Below are 16,207 nucleotides of genomic sequence, written 5' to 3' on the forward strand. Positions count from 1 at the left end.
CAACTCAGCAGGAGTTTCCCTGGTGTGAGTTATTTTGCTTTAAGGCTACTTTTCTAACACATTTCTAATATGGAAGCAGCCTGAAATTAAAATGCACAAAACTTAATATTGGACACCAAAAAGGATTTGGTGCAATTGAATTTCAGGCATTGTCTAGGTCTCCCTGGAGTTCACCCTGCTGCGAAGGGGCCTCCTGTCCATGGTTTTGGAGCAGTTTGATAATTTGAAACATCACTTAGCCATGATAGATCCCTGGTACAACCAGAATCCAACAGATTTCTTCCTTCCTTCCTTCCTTCCTTCCTTCCTTCCTTCCTTCCTTTCTTTCTTTCTTTCTTTCTTTCTTTCTTTCTTTCTTTCTTTCTTCCCTTCCTCTCTCTCTCTCTTTCTATATTATTTTGAGAGAGAAAGAGAAAGAGCATGAGTGGAGTAGAGGCAGAGAGAGAGGGAGGGAGAATTCCATGCAGGCTTTGTGCTGATAGCACAGAGCCCAACTCAAAGCTTGAACACACAAACTATGAGATCATGACCTGAGCCAAGATCAAGAGTTGGACCCTAATTGACTGAGTCACCCAGGCACCCCCCTCTTTTTAAGTAAGCTCTATGCCCAATGCAGGGCTTGAACTCACAACCCCGAGATCAAGAGTTGTATACTCTACTGACTGAGCCAGCCAGGTGCCCCTAATAGATTGCTTAACTAGCACTTCATCCAGTGCCATTCTCCAAGTTGAATCAATACCACTTACTAACTATGTGACTTTAGACAAATTATTTAACCTCTCTGGACCTCAGTTTCCTCAGATGTGAAATAGGGGCAATGATACTCCAGTGTTAACATGAACTTTAAATGAGATATGATATGTGTAACACATGGTAGATGCTCAGTAAATTCCAGTTCCTTTAACCCCACGTTCTGCATTTTAGAGAGAATCTATTTACCTGCCTCATCTGTTGCTTCATAGGTGGTATGAGGCTTGGGTTGAAATATTCCTTGAGGGCACTTCTAGGAAGAATATGGGGTGAATACCTTAGGAAATAACAAGGATTGACCTCTCTCTTTATCAGATTACATGGTAAGACCAAGAGATCCTCTGTCTGAATTCGGCTCCACTTCAGAAAATGCTTGCAATGTTCATTTCTGGGACAAGCCTATTAGTATACCTAGTCATTAACACAGCCCAGTCCAGTACCTTGAAGATGGCAGTGATTTTTATCTTATAGTATGGGGTGGAATGTACTAGGTCATATATCTGGCTCATTTATAGGGCTCTTGAGAGCAAAAGTACCTCCCCAAGAACATGACATTACCAGGTCCATATTCTAGATTATTTACATGACTCACAACTCTTTGAAGCAGGAATCCTCTCTTATTCATATTTATCTCCTTTAAGTATCTACCATATTGCCTTGCACATTGAAGGCGTTCATTAAATTGGATTGACTCAGTATCCTAGAACATGAAAGTGAAGGAAAAAAAATGGAATTTAACATTGCTAGAGAGCAAGATCCAGACTTGACTAAAAGAACCAGGAAGAAACCAGAGCTGGGCAGAAACTTTTCTATATACCAGACTTTGCTCACATAACTTTTATTTTGTGGACCTTTACCACCTATTAGAAAGTTATCATTGCACTCAAGCAGACTACCTTAGGAATACGTTGTTAGTAGCATAACTGGCTAGAACAGTGGCTGAAATAGTTTTGCTCCTGAAGCCATGCCTAGTTACCAGCAAATGATAAGTAAGACCTTTTCCCCCTACTGTGGGATGGGTTAAAACAGTATGTCACCAGCCATTTTGAATTGCCATGAGGCTAGGAGCTTGGTTCAAATCCCCTCTGCCTGGGATGGGTTCTATTAACTTAGAAAAATTTAAGTTTCTCAGTCAATCATTACCTCCTCTGTGAAGGAGCTTTGAAGCTTATGGAGTATGTGTTACAGTAATTCATTAATTAAAATTCCCCTTTCCCTTGGGGCACCTGGGTGGCTCAGTTGGTTAAACAGCCAACTCTTGATTTTGGCTCAGGTCATGATTTCAGCATTCGTGAAATCGAGCCCCACATTGGACTCTGCACTGACAGTGCAGAGCCTGCTTGGAATTCTCTGTCTCTCTGTCTCTGTCTCTGTCTCTCTCTCTCTCTCTCTGCTTCTCTCCTGCTTGCATTCTCTCTCTCTCAAAAATAAATAAATATTTAAAAAATTACCCTTTCCCTTAAAACTTAGTTTTGCTACTTTTGGGCTCGCTGTTAGGATTTTTTTTTTTTTTTTTTTTTTTTTTTTTTGTCCTGAGAACTAAAATGGGAGTGTTCTAGCCTGGGGGAGACGGAAGTATAGAGAGTGATTTAATCCTAGAACTCACTGGGGTGTGAGTAAACTGCTAATGGGGTTGTATCCCCATCTAGATTTTAACTCCTGAAGGCGGGGACTGTGTCACTCATCTGTGTATCCCTATTGCCTAGTGGGGTTCCATGGTGGCTATTCAATAAATGCTTACTTATTAATAAATGAATCAAATATAATCAACATGGCAAAAAGTTATAGGTGTGAAATTGGCATATCGGTAATATGCATTAGAGAAGTGAAGAAGAAGAAATCATGGTGGATCAAGATGGTCAAGGAAGGAGTAAGAAAGTTCCATGGAAGAATTTGACTCTGTATAGAGATGGGATGAAGTATAAGAATATGGGTTTTCAAATCTCTTAAACTCTGTGAGCCTCAATTTTCCCTCTATCCAAAAATTTACATTTAAAAAATGGGGACAATAAATCTACATCATACATAAAGAGTAAATGAGATAGGTATATAAAGTAATTAACACAGAGCATGATGCACACAAAAGAATTTTCTTCTCTCTGTAAGTTATCTTCCTTTTACTAACCTGTATAGTCTTTCCTTTGGATTTGAAAGCTGTCCTGACAGTATTCTGGAGTTCACAGTGTCATTTCCTTCACCAACCAAGGTGCTTTCTAGACACCAGAGGACATATTCCAGGGAGGCTTTGTTCTCTCTCTAAGAACAATGAGATAAATAAACAGGCTAAGTACTTTCTATCTTCTATCCTTGAGTGTATATAATTATGGGAGACCTTTACTAAGCACTGCACTCCAATTTTATTTCCATTTCCATTTCACAGAACTTTATTACTGGAATATTTCTTTGAGATAATTTAGTATATATATTTCCTTTTACATATTTAAAGAAAAAACTTTAACCCATAGCATTTAACTGATTTACTCTGCTAGTTAGTGGCACAACTGTAAACTATACTTGGGTGTTTTTATGTGGACATGTGTTTTCATTTCTCTTAGGTAGAATTGCTGGTTCATGTTAGGACTATATTTAACATTTTGAGAAGCTGCCAAACTGTTTTCCAAAGTAGCTGCACCCCTATCTCTTTGTTTCTGGGACCCTGGGTTTGGAAGGAAATTATGGTTCATTAGCCACTACTGTGGAAAGAAAATAGATACTGGAGAGAAACTAGATCTCCAAGCATGCATTAAATTATCCATGTGGTTCAAATTCATACTATCTATGTAGTTCAGAAATGTTGAACTGAAAAATGAACATGAAAGTGGGTTTAGAACTGGTGAAATCCAGAGATGCTCATGGACAGGGTAAACCTAAAAGTCTATACCTAGACAAACTACAATTTAGAAGTAGCAGCAAAATAAATGTATTTAAAGATCTACAGAGACTTAGAATATTTACCACCAAAACACTCTTGCTGAAAGAACTATTAAGGAATGTACTCAAACCAGAATAAAAGTGAACCAAGAAGGAAATAGGGGAGTACAAGAAACAATGGTGAAAAAAATTTGTTACACATGTTGATACATCATGCTAGCTTGTGAGACTAGCATACCCTCTAAGCTAAAAAACAAGGACAGTAAGAGAAAAAAAATTACAGGATAATATTATCCATAAACATAGTTGCCAAAACTCCAAATAAAATATAAACAAATCAAATTCAATTTCATGTTCAAGAAGGATATTACCACAGGAATGGTTCCACATTAGAAACTTTATTAATGTAATTCAAAACTGCATAATCATCTCAGTATGTATCCGAAAAAAATTAAATAGAATTCAACACTCATTCATGATTTTGCTCTCATCCTTTACTCCTCTATATACCACCTTTTCCCATTCCCCTCCACAGAGGAAACCCCATACCCAAAATCTAAGGCAGGGATTCATCTAGAGAGTCTGGGTTCATGTTTTTTGCAAAAAAGAAGGAGGAGCTATTAGGATATATTCCCCCACTATTTCCAACTCTGATTAAAGTCTTCAGCAGAGAGTCTTCAGAATATCATACACTATGTTTTGAATAGAAGTAGTTATGTCCCACATCACAAACTTGCCTTGCTGTCTTCAAGCACTCTGCCCACCTAATTTGCAGCAGACGACTTTGCCTCCTACTTTTAAGATGAAAACAGAACCCCTAGTTGTCAACTCCCCCAAGTTCTTTCTTTATTTCTTTTAATTTTTTTAAATCTATTTATTTTTGAGAGACAGAGAGACAGAGTGAAAGCAGGGGAGGGGCAGAGAGAGGGGGAGACACAGAATCTGAAGCAGGCTCCAGGTTCTGAGCTGTCAGCACAGAGCCTGATGTGGGGTTCATACTCATGAAACGCAAGTTCATGACCTGAGCTGAAGTCGGACACTTAACTTAATGGACTGAGCCACCCAGGTGCCCCTCTCTATGTCTTCTAACTTCTTTCTTTCAACCTCACTAGGAGTCCCCTCTCCCTGTTCAAGGCCTATTCTTCCACTAGACCTCTTGGTCACGCCTTGCCCCATCCTTTCTCTCTCTTCTATTCTTATCTTCTTTCTGGATATAGGACACTTTGGCTAAGCTCTTCAGTCTTATCTATTATTCTTTTCTCCCTTTCTGTACCACTCCCCTTTCAAGTTCCACTCCATTTTCCCTCTCCAGCCCAATTTATTCCCCTAATTGCCTCTCCTTTGCACATCCCATACTTTTTTCAACCCTTTACAATGTGTTTCTCATCCCTCCCTAACCACTCTTGAAAATGCTTCCCATAAGGTCACCTCAGTCTCTGAATTGGGAAACCTATGGCTCCTTTGCACCCATTTTCCTTGGCATCTTTGCAGCATGTGGCCCTGCTGACCTCTCCCTTCCCAAAACACTATCCTGCTTTGGTTTCTATGGCATCACCCCTTTCCTCGTTCTGTTTCTCTGGTTGCTCTCTTTTTAGACCCACTTGATAGCATCCCCATCTGCCAGCCTCCTAAATGTTAGCATTGCCAAAAGTTCCAGAGCATCTAAACTTGGAAGGTTTTTGTGAGGGTTAAATGAGATATCACATGTAAAGTACTCTGGCACATAGTAAAAATCACTCAGTAAGTGGTTAGGGTGATGATGATGATGACGATGACAACTTCATTATTTTCCAGGTTCATACACTCTCTTTAAGTGATCTCACCCATTCTCAGGGCTTCAATTCCCACTCACAAATTGATGACCCTTAAGTCAGTATCTCCAGAGTTTGAGACTTCTTTCAAAACACATATTTTCTTCTGCCTATCAGATATTTCCTGAATACTACTAGGTAAAATTGGGTACTCTTATAGTAGCCTTTGTATGGCTATTAATATTATACTTTTGTATTAACATCTTGGTCTTTCTCACTACCATTGGGTCTTCATATGCAGCATATTCCCATCAGAGAGCAAACCCTTCTCCCCTACCATCAGAATCAGGGTGGATAGGGTGGTACTTTGACAACTGGCCCTTGAAAACTACAGTATATCTTCATAAGGGCATATGCTTTTCCTGATCTCACTTCAGAATCACTACTTGGCTGGGAGCTCACTCATGTCAGGGATTATTTTTTTCATCTCTGCATCTCTAGCACCTGGCATGGTGACTAACATTTAGTGGGTACTTATTGAATGTTCCTGAATAAATTAATGAGTGAAATTAAAACTAGTGTATATGTGTTCCCAAACCCTCTGTGTGCAGAAAATTAAAGCTAGACTTGGAACTTAAAAAAAAATTTAATAAAATAACACTTTTTATGAATTCCAATCTAGTTAGCTTAAATGCAATTTAGTGAAACCATATTGCTACTTGCCTCAATACAGTTGGTCTTAAATATTAACTTTGTTAATTTATAAAACCCTAGTCTATGCCTTCTTCCACATGGGTATGTTACATAAGGCCATTGGCAGTGAAGGGGCCATAAGCTTCTGCATTTAAGCCATAATACCTATGTGGAAAGTCTCTGAATGTGTGTAAAAATATTCCTGTTTGTAGGAGTATGTATATACACACACACACACACACACACACACACACACACACACACACTCTGAGTGATTTTCTTCTCTGGTGCTTATCAAAAGGGCACTTGTCTTTTTTGTGAAGATCAGTCATGTTAGATGCTCATTCATAAAAGAAATTGCCATGTATTTAAGACATCCAGAAAATATAGCCATTCATAGGCATGTTAGTAATATTGGTGCTCAATAACCTAACAGTCTTCCTTCTAAACAAATCATCAACTGAAATCTTCTGTGAACCTCAATGAGCTAAAAAATTAAATGAAGTCAAAGACAAATGTATCAACAACCAGCAACATATTGTATTGAAAAGATACTTTTCTGGCTTCTGAAAATAAAGATAGTTTCTATTCAGTCTCAATGTATAGGTACATAATAACAGATTTTTCCAAGTGTTGGGCTGTTTTTAAATAAAAATAATTTTAAATGATAATTTCATTCACTGGAAAATATGTATTGAGCTATGTAGCAGGCACTATAGAGGAAAGATAGTCCCTGCCTTCCAAAAGCTTATAGATTAGAGGGAACTACAGATTAATAAACCAAATATAGGAAAGGAATTCCCAGGCAGAGGCAACAGCCCATGCAAAGGCACAGAGGCTAGAGACAGGACAGCTGTTTCCACAAATAGGTCCATGTGGCTAGAAGATGGGAGCAAATGTAGTTTGGGGAGATGTTGAAGTTGGAAAGAGGAAAAAAGGGTCAGGTATGTCATGCTAAGGGGGATTTATTTGCCTTCTACTATGAAACTTGACTTTAATTCAGGGAACAGTGAAGAACTCTCTGATAGTGTTGAAAGGAGAAGACTAGTATGGAAGGAAATTAGAGGTAGGGAGATTAGTTGGAGGTTATAGTAAAAGTCCAGCTAAAACATTAAGAAGGCCCAACCTAAAGCAGTGGGGATGAAGAATATGGGTTAACATGTTCTCTTTTATCACGAACACCAAGCAATTTTATTAGCATGCACCTCGGTATAGTTTTCTTCATGTCTCCTGTGTTTAGGGCTCATTGAAACCTCTTGGCTCTACGGCTTTATAGTTTTCATCAAATTAGAAAAATTTTCAGTCAATATATCGTTAAATATTTTTTCTGTACCTCCTTTCCTTTGAGGACTCCAAATATACACAGATTAGGTCACCTGAAGTTGTCCTACAGCTCACTGATGTTCTTTTTTACTTTTAAGCCTTTTTTCTCTATGTGTTTCATTTTATATTGTTTCTACTGCTTTGTCTTCAAGTTTTTTAATCTTTTCTTCTGTAATATCTAATTTGATATTAATCCCATCCAATGTATTTTTCATATCCAATATTATCTTTTACATCTCTGAAAGTTAGATTTAGGTCTTTTAAAATATCTTCCCTATCTCTACTTAACATTTTCAATCTTTCCTCTCGCTTCTCAGACATATGGAATACAGCTATAACAACTGTTTTAATGTCTTTTTCTACTAATTCTATCTCCTGTGCAGTTCTTGATCTGTTTATATTGATTGCTTTTCTCCTCATCATGCATCATATTTTCATGCTTCTTTGCATGCTGGTAACTTTTATTGGATGCCAGACATTGTGAATTTTATCTTATTGGAGCTGGTACTCTGAGGATTATTCTCTTTGCTCTTTTTCAGTGGCACTTTACTCAGCCTCAGGTAGTTTCCTCAAATCATGTTCTGATCGGTATTTAGCTGAAGGCTCAAGGGAGGCTCTCTGTAGATCTCTGGAGTGCTCTCTCCCTGTGCAGTCCTCTTCTCTTCTCTTCTCTTCTCTTCTCTTCTCTTCTCTTCTCTTCTCTTCTCTTCTCTTCTCCTCTCCTCTCCTCTCCTCTCCTCTCCTCTCCTCTCCTCTCCTCTCCTCTCCTCTCTTCCCCTCCCCTCCCCTCCCCTCCCCTCCCTTCTCTTCTCTTCTCCTCTCCTCTCCTCTCCTCCCCTCCCCTCCCCTCCCCTCCACTCCCCTCCGCTCCCCTCCCCTCCCTTCCCTTCCCTTCCCTTCTCTTCTCTTCTCTTCACTCTGCTCTGTGAATTCTAGCTGCATTGGCCTTCCTGGATCTCCAGCTCCATCTTCTTAGTTCATGGAGATTGCTGAGCTCCATCTGGGTTCTCTCTACAATAGCAGGACTTAGAGTCAAAATATACCATGAGGGGCGCCTGGGTGGCTCAGTCGGTTAGACGCCGGACTTCAGCCCAGGTCACGATCTCGCGGTCCGTGAGTTCGAGCCCCCCGTCGGGCTCTGTGCTGACAGTTCCGAGCCTGGAGCCTGCTTCGGATTCTGTGTCTCCCTCTCTCTCTGCCCCTCCCCCGTTCATGCTCTGTCTCTCTCTGTCTCAAAAATAAATAAACGTTAAAGATTTATATAAAAAAAAACAACCCACAAAATATACCATGAAAATAAAATCAACATGACTTGGTAAACAACTAGAGAGGGAGGAATGGAGGATGTTGACAATCTGAATGGTAGTATCATTCCCCAAGTTGGGGGATTCATGAACAAAAACAGACTAGGAGCTGGACAGGACAGGGGAAACAAGGAGCTTGGTTTAGGGTATGTTAAAGATGAGATCTTTATGGGCATAGATAGCTGTATATATCCTTCTCATGACCAAAGGGAATAAATTAATTAGAGGTAGGTATTTCATAGGCATGAAGTGTAGAGTTGAAAGAGGACTTCAGCTACCTCCGTTTTGACCTCAAACTTTGTAATTGATAAATTCTTCTCTCCAATTTATCTCTTCACTCAGGCAAAGACCCTGAGAGCAAATTATCCCCTGATGGGAACCAAAACTGTTCCAGTACCAGTGTCTGGGGACATAAATAGGGATGAGAGACTCTACCCTGAGGAAAATCCCCGTCTAATAAATGATTGACCTACAGCTTGATAAGTGTTAAAATAGAGTGAAGTATGAAGGACTGGTTGGTAGCACAGGGGGAATGTCAGAGAACCTTCCCCAGAGGAGAAACTAGAATTGAAACCCAGAAGGATGAAGAGGGGCTCATCATCTCAGAGAGGGACTGGAGAATAGGAAACATAAGGAGTAAAAGCCGAAGAAGTAAATATGCTTTACCCTCTGAATTCCTTATATATTAGGCTAACAGAATTAGTGTGACTAGGATTCTTGGTAGATCTTCAAGAAATAGAACTATACTCTAAAAGAACTGAGAAAGAAAGATCAAACCTTAAGGGAAGAGTACAGCTAACAAGGAAAGGGTCAAAAATTCAGTTCTTAAATAAATGGCTTAGGAAGTCCCTGGATTGTTCTGTCTGTTCTGAAATCCTTGCCTTGCTTGAATGGACCAAATGCTAACCTTGTTCCAGTCCTAGAACATTACCTCCTAAATCTAAAGGTGATGACTTTGTCAATTCTAATCTCATCTTTCTTAAGGGACCAATTTGATTTTCATATCTCACTATATGAGTAAAAGGAGAAGAAAATATTTTTCTCGTATGGCTTAAGTTATTCTCAATTAAAACATTACATAGTATTGGTAACTTGGCAAGGATAGTTTTTATTGAGAAATATGAGTGTATTGATTCTTTAATTTTAAACTGCTAATTAAAGGATGAGAGTAGGGGTGACTGGGTGGCTCAGGCAGTTAAGTGACCAACTTTGGCTTAGGTCATGATCTCACAGTTTGTGAGATTGAGCCCTGAGTTGGAATCTGTGCTGACAGTTCAGAGCTGCTTTAGATCCTCTGTCCCCCTCTCTCTCTGCCCCTCCCCAGTGTGTGTGCACATGTTCTCTTTCTTTCTCAAAAGTAAACACTTAAAAAAATAAAGGATGAAGGTATGCGAAAAATGTAAACTATTCCTAGAATACGATGAGCATACCTTTCGAATAACATACTCTTTCAAAGACTTTTTTTTTTTTTTTTTGCATAAAAGAGCAGCTAGTCAATTCTAGCAAATTTGAAAAGAAAGAGTTTAGGGGCACCTGAGTGGCTCAGTCAGTTAAGTGTCTGACTTTAGCTCAGGTCATGATCTCACAGATTGTGTGTTCCAGCCCTGCCTCAGGCTCTGTGCTGACAGCTCAGAGCCTGGAGCCTGCTTTGGATTCTGTGTCTCCCTGTCTGTCTGCCCCTCCCCCAAATCACGCATGTGCATGCTCGCTTGCTCTCTCTCTGTCTCAAAAATAAACATTACAAAAATTTTTTAAATATGAAATTTATTGTCAAATTGGTTTCCATACAACACCCAGTGCTCAGCCCAACAGGTGCCCTCCTCAATGCCCATCACCCACTTTCCCCTTCCTCCCACCCCCCACCAACCCTCAGTTTATTCTCAGTTTTTAAGAGTCTCTTATGGTTTGCCTCCCTCCCTCTCTAAGTTTTTTTTCCCCTTCCCCTCCCCCATGGTCTTCTGTTAAATTTCTCAGGATCCACATAAGAGTGAAAACATATGGTATCTGTCTTTCTCTGTATGACTTATTTCACTTAGCATAACACTCTCCAGTTCCATCCATGTTACTACAAAAAGACCATATTTCATTCTTACTCATTGCCAAATAGTATTCCATTGTGTATATATATTAAAAAAAAAAAAGAGTTTAATAGTAGAAGCTTCAAGTTACCTTATTCCCCACTCACTACATTTAACCCCAAAGAAGTCAAATTCCGGCAAGCCTGTGGAGAGAAGACAAACAAGAACAACTTAGAAAGCAAGAAAAACCCAGCCTTTCTATTGGGCCTTCTTTTAGGGGGACTGTGTTTGTCCTGTAATGCCTATTTGACTTGGCTGTAGGAAAGAGGAAATTGTCAAACGTTCATAGTTACCCTGTAGGAGGCAAAAGAACATTTGACAAATGTTTTTCTTATCTTGAAGACCAGCTGTTCTCTCCTCAGATGTTTTCCAAAATGAATTTCTTCATCTTTTTAAAGAGCTACAGCTTTTCTACGAAGGAAAAAACTGGTACCAGCTTCCAGAGAGGAAAAAGTTTAAATCTCATAGAATTCTCTACATCAGGAGAAAAAACTATGATCTTCACTTTGAAGTGTTGTGTTTCTAGGCCTTCCCCACTTGCTTAGAAACTTTACACCATCCAAATCTCTCCTCTAAAGCAGATGTCTGTGAGAAAGAAGAGGAACAGCACAAAGACGTTTTTCCAACAGTAATTCCCAGATGTGAGCTGCCCAGAATCAAGTGCAGCCCTGCTGTCAAGTTCTAGGACAATCATGCTGAGTTCTCTTGACACATGCTTTTATGCAGTTTTAGCAAAAGAAGCCTAAATTTAGGAATGTGACAAAATTCTATCCTTTTTTCTGCTGCCTCTCTTCTTGTGCTGAAATTAGACCTTACTGTCCTAATCATATATGATTTATGTATGGATTGTGTCTAATTCTAGTCTAAGACTAAGAAAATTAAAATATAACTGTGTTTTAGGTGTTTGTCCTAACTAGTATTTATCCTAATATTTGAATGGAGGTGACAATAAGAACAACAAAGTATATAAAGCTCCGTGCTTCCTAGGTGATACAAAGAAGCTTTCTTAGAAAAAGTCATAGGGGTGCCTGGGTAGCTCAGTTGGTTAAGTGTCTGACTTTTGATCTCATCTCAGGTCTTGATCTCAGTGTCATGAGTTCAAGTACCACGTTGGGCTCCATGCTCAACAACAACAACATAAAAAAAAAAATGGGGTGCTCAATCCAGTTGGTTGAGCATCCAACTTTTTTTTTTGATTTAACTTTTTTATTTTTTAAAATTTACATCCAAATTAGTTAGTATATAGTAAAGCAATGATTTCAGTAGATTCCTTAATGCCCCTTACCCATTTAGCTCATCCCCCCTCCCACGACCCCTCCAGCAACCCTCAGTTTGTTCTCCATATTTATGAGTCTCTTTTGTCCCCCTCACTGTTTTTATATTATTTTTGTTTCCCTTCCCTTATGTTCATCTGTTTTGTCTCTTAAAGTCCTCATATGAGTGAAGTCATATGATGTTTGTCTTTCTCTGACTAATTTCACTTAGCATAATACCCTCCAGCCAACTTTTTTTTTTAATGTTTGTTTATTTTTGAGAGACAGAGTGAGAGTGGGGGAGGGGCACAGAAAGAGGGAGACACAGAATCCGAAGCAGGCTCGAGGCTCTGAACTGTCAGCACAGAGCCCAATGAGGGGCTTGAACTCATGAGTGGTGAGATCATGACCTGAGCCGAGGTGAGATGTTCAACAGACTGAGTCACCCAGACACCCCGAGCATCTGACTCTTGATATCAGCCCAGGTCATGATCTCATGCTGAGTATGGAGCTTGCTTGGGATTCTCTCTCTCCTCTTCCCCTGTCCCTCCCTGGCTTATCACGTTCTCTCTCTCTCACACAAAGATAGTTATAAAGAAGACTTGAAAAGGGATTGAGCATGGTGGGAACGCATGTGCTAAGTTGTATGACAGGGAAGGAAATGGTAAGTTGGACATTTCGCAGGCTGATTTCAAGTGGTATGTTAGTAGTTGAGTAGAGTAGTAGAGGCTCTGGAGAGGGCATTCAAACCCAGAAGTTAAGAATAGCAATGGAATGTAGTTTGGGAAATTGTTACTTCTGCTGTAATTAGAAGAACTACATGTGGGATTCTGATATGAGCTGGGAGTGGACAGGAGGTTGTTTGGAAATAACCATAAATGCATGATGTGTGTGCAAATCCATGCCAAGCTAGTGTAATATGACTGCATTCATAATTAATTGCCTATGGGTACTGTAGTACTGTATGGAAAAAAGATTAATTCCAACAAGGATCTTTTTCAAATCTCCTTATTATCAGTCTAGGTAATTTAGGTATGTGTGTGTTTATGTAGGCTTCATGCCTAGCATGGAGCCCAATGCAGGGCTTGAACTCACAACCCTGAGATTAAGACCTGAGCTGAGATCAAGAGTCAGATATTTAACTGACTGAGCCACCCAGGCACCCATCTCTTCCCACACTTTAAACTCCCATTCTTATGTTTTAAATTCACCAGTAAAGCAGGAGACTATGAATTCTAAGCCACCATCCAAGACCCCAATAAAAGCAGAACCTCAGGCCAGTGTGTTCTCTCTCTCTCTGAGCACAACCTTGCTGCATGACCCCAGGTGTGCTGTATAATTTCCTGGTTCTGTAAGTTATAAACTATTTTTTCAGTTTCCTGATGGTTGTTGCTGAAGGGCATTTGCAACCATAAGAACCATAATGCCCATCCAACTACAACATTGGTCATGGACAGGCTGAGACCAGCACAAAAAACAATCCGTAAGTTAGATACCCACTCCCAATCTTTGTCCTCATCAGAGACAGAATTAGCCCTGCTCTCATGGGTAGCTCAGTTTCAACTGTTAGCAGTATTTCAGCCTTAATCATACACAAGACACTTGGCAATTAGCATGAACTATAAGAATGGGACAAACAAAAAGAGGGTCTTATTTACTGAGCTTTACTTGAAATAGACTCTCAAGATCTGCCACACAAGGCAGCTTTGATGAACTCCATGATGAACTCTTTCCTGTCTCAGGGCTACAAACACGTTTTTTCTTCTGCCTCAACTACTTTGTCTTCATTCTTCTCGGGACTAACTCTTACTGATCCTTCGGGTTTCAGTGTAAATGTCATTTCCTCAGCCACCCACACTGAAGTTCTCACTATTATTCTCATAGCAAAGCGTCCTTTTCTCTCATAAAAATTATCACAATTTGTAATTATATGTTACTTATATGTTTACTTATAGTTTATTTACTATTCAACTCTCCTACATAAAGGTAAGCTCCATGAAGGCAGGTATTATGTCTGTTTTATTCACCCACTCCACCCACCACCCGACAAAAAGTCCTATGTTCAATATATATCTGTTGAATGAATGAAAAATGAATCTCTGGTCTCACCTGGTGACCAGTTCTTGCCATGCGTTCCAGTTTATAAGAATTTCATGGATTATCAAGGAAGATGGTTAGTATTCAGCATCAAATTTAAGTAACAGTTTTCTTATGTGAAAACATGTCAGACTTCTTTGAAGAAACATTCCCCTCTGAGGTATCATCTTTAGAAGCATCATGTTTGATCAACTAAATCATTTTTTTATTTTTTATGTTATTTTTGGCTTTTAAAACTTTATTCACTTCAAAACCTTTATCAGAGACACAGTTCTGTCCTAGGGTAAATTGTCTTTTTTAAAAAAATTAAATTAGGGGCACCTGGGTAGCTCAGTCAGTTAAGTGTCCAACTTCGGGTCAGGTCATGAGACCGCAGTTTGTGAGTTTGAGTCCCTCGTCGGGCTCTGTGCTGACAGCTCGGAGCCTGGAGCCTGCTTCAGATTCTGTGTCTCCTTCTCTCTCTTCCCCTCCCCCACTTGTGCTCTGTCTCTCTGTCTATCAAAAGTAAATAAATCTAAAAAAATTTTTTTAATAAAAAATTAAATCTTACATCAAGGGATAAATATTCTATGTTTGCATTGCGTAAGGTATATAATTCACATACATATTAATTATTATATATAAAAGCAACCCCAAGTCAAAATTTCCAGGAATCATCTCTTGCAAACAATAGTATGATTAATAGTGAGTTGACATTAACCAGACACATACATAAATGATATTAAAAATAATAGTTCTCCTTACCCTTGAGGTTCTTATACTTAAAGAAATGAAACATGAATAAATAGAAGTAGAAGTAGGAGACATTTTGGGGAAAGTCTTTGTTTTTTTCCTTTTCTAGTTTCTTTCCTGATTTTATCTTTTGTTTTCATACTCCCTCTTATGGCTATCACCTCTTTTTCTCTGCTTTTGTCCATTTGCTTCCTTCTCTTTGTTTTAGTGATATTAAACATGTCCCTCAAATTCTATCATTTACTGAAATCAAACTGCATTTTTTTCTTTCCTGGGAATCAGATCCAAATAGCCCAGAGAAGAGTCATATTTTTCTCAGATGTTGATATAACTACCACCCAACAAATCCTATGACTGGGGGCTCCTCTTCTAGAAGAAAGATATAGTCTAGGGTTCACATCTAAAGCTCGTATCAGGTAACTCAATAAATCATAGCTACCACTATGCTCTGTAATGAGTATCTGCTTCCCACTCCCACCTACAGACATAAAAATGTCCTTTGGGGGTAACAAGTAGAATAAATAATAAGTATACAGCTCTTTAAAAAATACTTTTCATGCATGATCTCATTTAATTCTTTCAATAAATCTGTGAGGTAGATATTATTATCATCTCCATTTTACATAAAAGGAAACTGAAGTTCAGAGTGACAAAATGACTTTCCCAAGGTTACTCACCTAGTAATTGCCAGAGTTAAGGGTCCAAGTAGGATCCCAACTCCATAACTTGTGGTCTTTCTTCCACATCAAAAATATATCTCCATAACAAGAGTAAGAATAAAAATAGAGGGGTAGTTGGCTCAGTCGGTTAAACGTCTGGCTCTTGATCTCAGGGTTGTGAGTTTAAGCCCTGTGTTGGGCTGGGTATGAAGCCTACTTAAAATAATAATAATAATAATAATAATAATAATAACAATAACAATAACAATAATAGGAATAGAAACAGTGACAAGTAAAGGAATGTGATCCAAACTTAGGGAGCCTTATAAAACCATAATATGATTGAAGAATCCTTCACAGAGCTCCCTACTGCCTCATTCCACCTACCCTTCTCCTTCAAAGCAAATTTGTATAAACATCCTACATAGCAGAATTTGTTCTAGTGGGAAGAGTCATCAACTGCTCAAAGGCCACTCTATCTGGATTATATTCTAATCAGGTAGCAGTCTGAAAGTAGGTTCTCTAATTCAAGCCCTTATCAACTCTTGCTTGGACAACTCCAAAAGCCTCCTAACAAACCTTTATACCTCTATTCTTGTCCTCCTTCAGTCCATCTTCCACACTATTACCAGTAATGTTTCTAAAGTAGAGATCTGTTCATGTCCCTCTTTACTTAAAATCCTTCACTGGCTTCTT

General features: G+C 39.0%; 1 protein-coding gene across 2 annotated transcripts in view; it reads right to left on the minus strand.

Moving 5' to 3' along the window:
* Positions 1-635: 635 nt before the first annotated feature.
* Positions 636-16,207, minus strand: part of LOC128311130 (protein SPT2 homolog) — a 75,070-nt gene continuing 59,498 nt past the window's right edge. For both annotated transcript variants that reach the window (XR_008289136.1, XR_008289135.1), the window contains exons 4-6: positions 10,862-10,913; positions 2,876-3,006; positions 636-1,450 (exon numbers count right to left, since the gene is read on the minus strand). The gene's annotated coding sequence lies outside the window, so the exon portion shown is untranslated. The remainder of the gene's footprint in view (positions 1,451-2,875; positions 3,007-10,861; positions 10,914-16,207) is intronic.

Source organism: Acinonyx jubatus, chromosome A3 (genome assembly GCF_027475565.1).
Source record: "Acinonyx jubatus isolate Ajub_Pintada_27869175 chromosome A3, VMU_Ajub_asm_v1.0, whole genome shotgun sequence".
NCBI lineage: Eukaryota > Metazoa > Chordata > Mammalia > Carnivora > Felidae > Acinonyx > Acinonyx jubatus.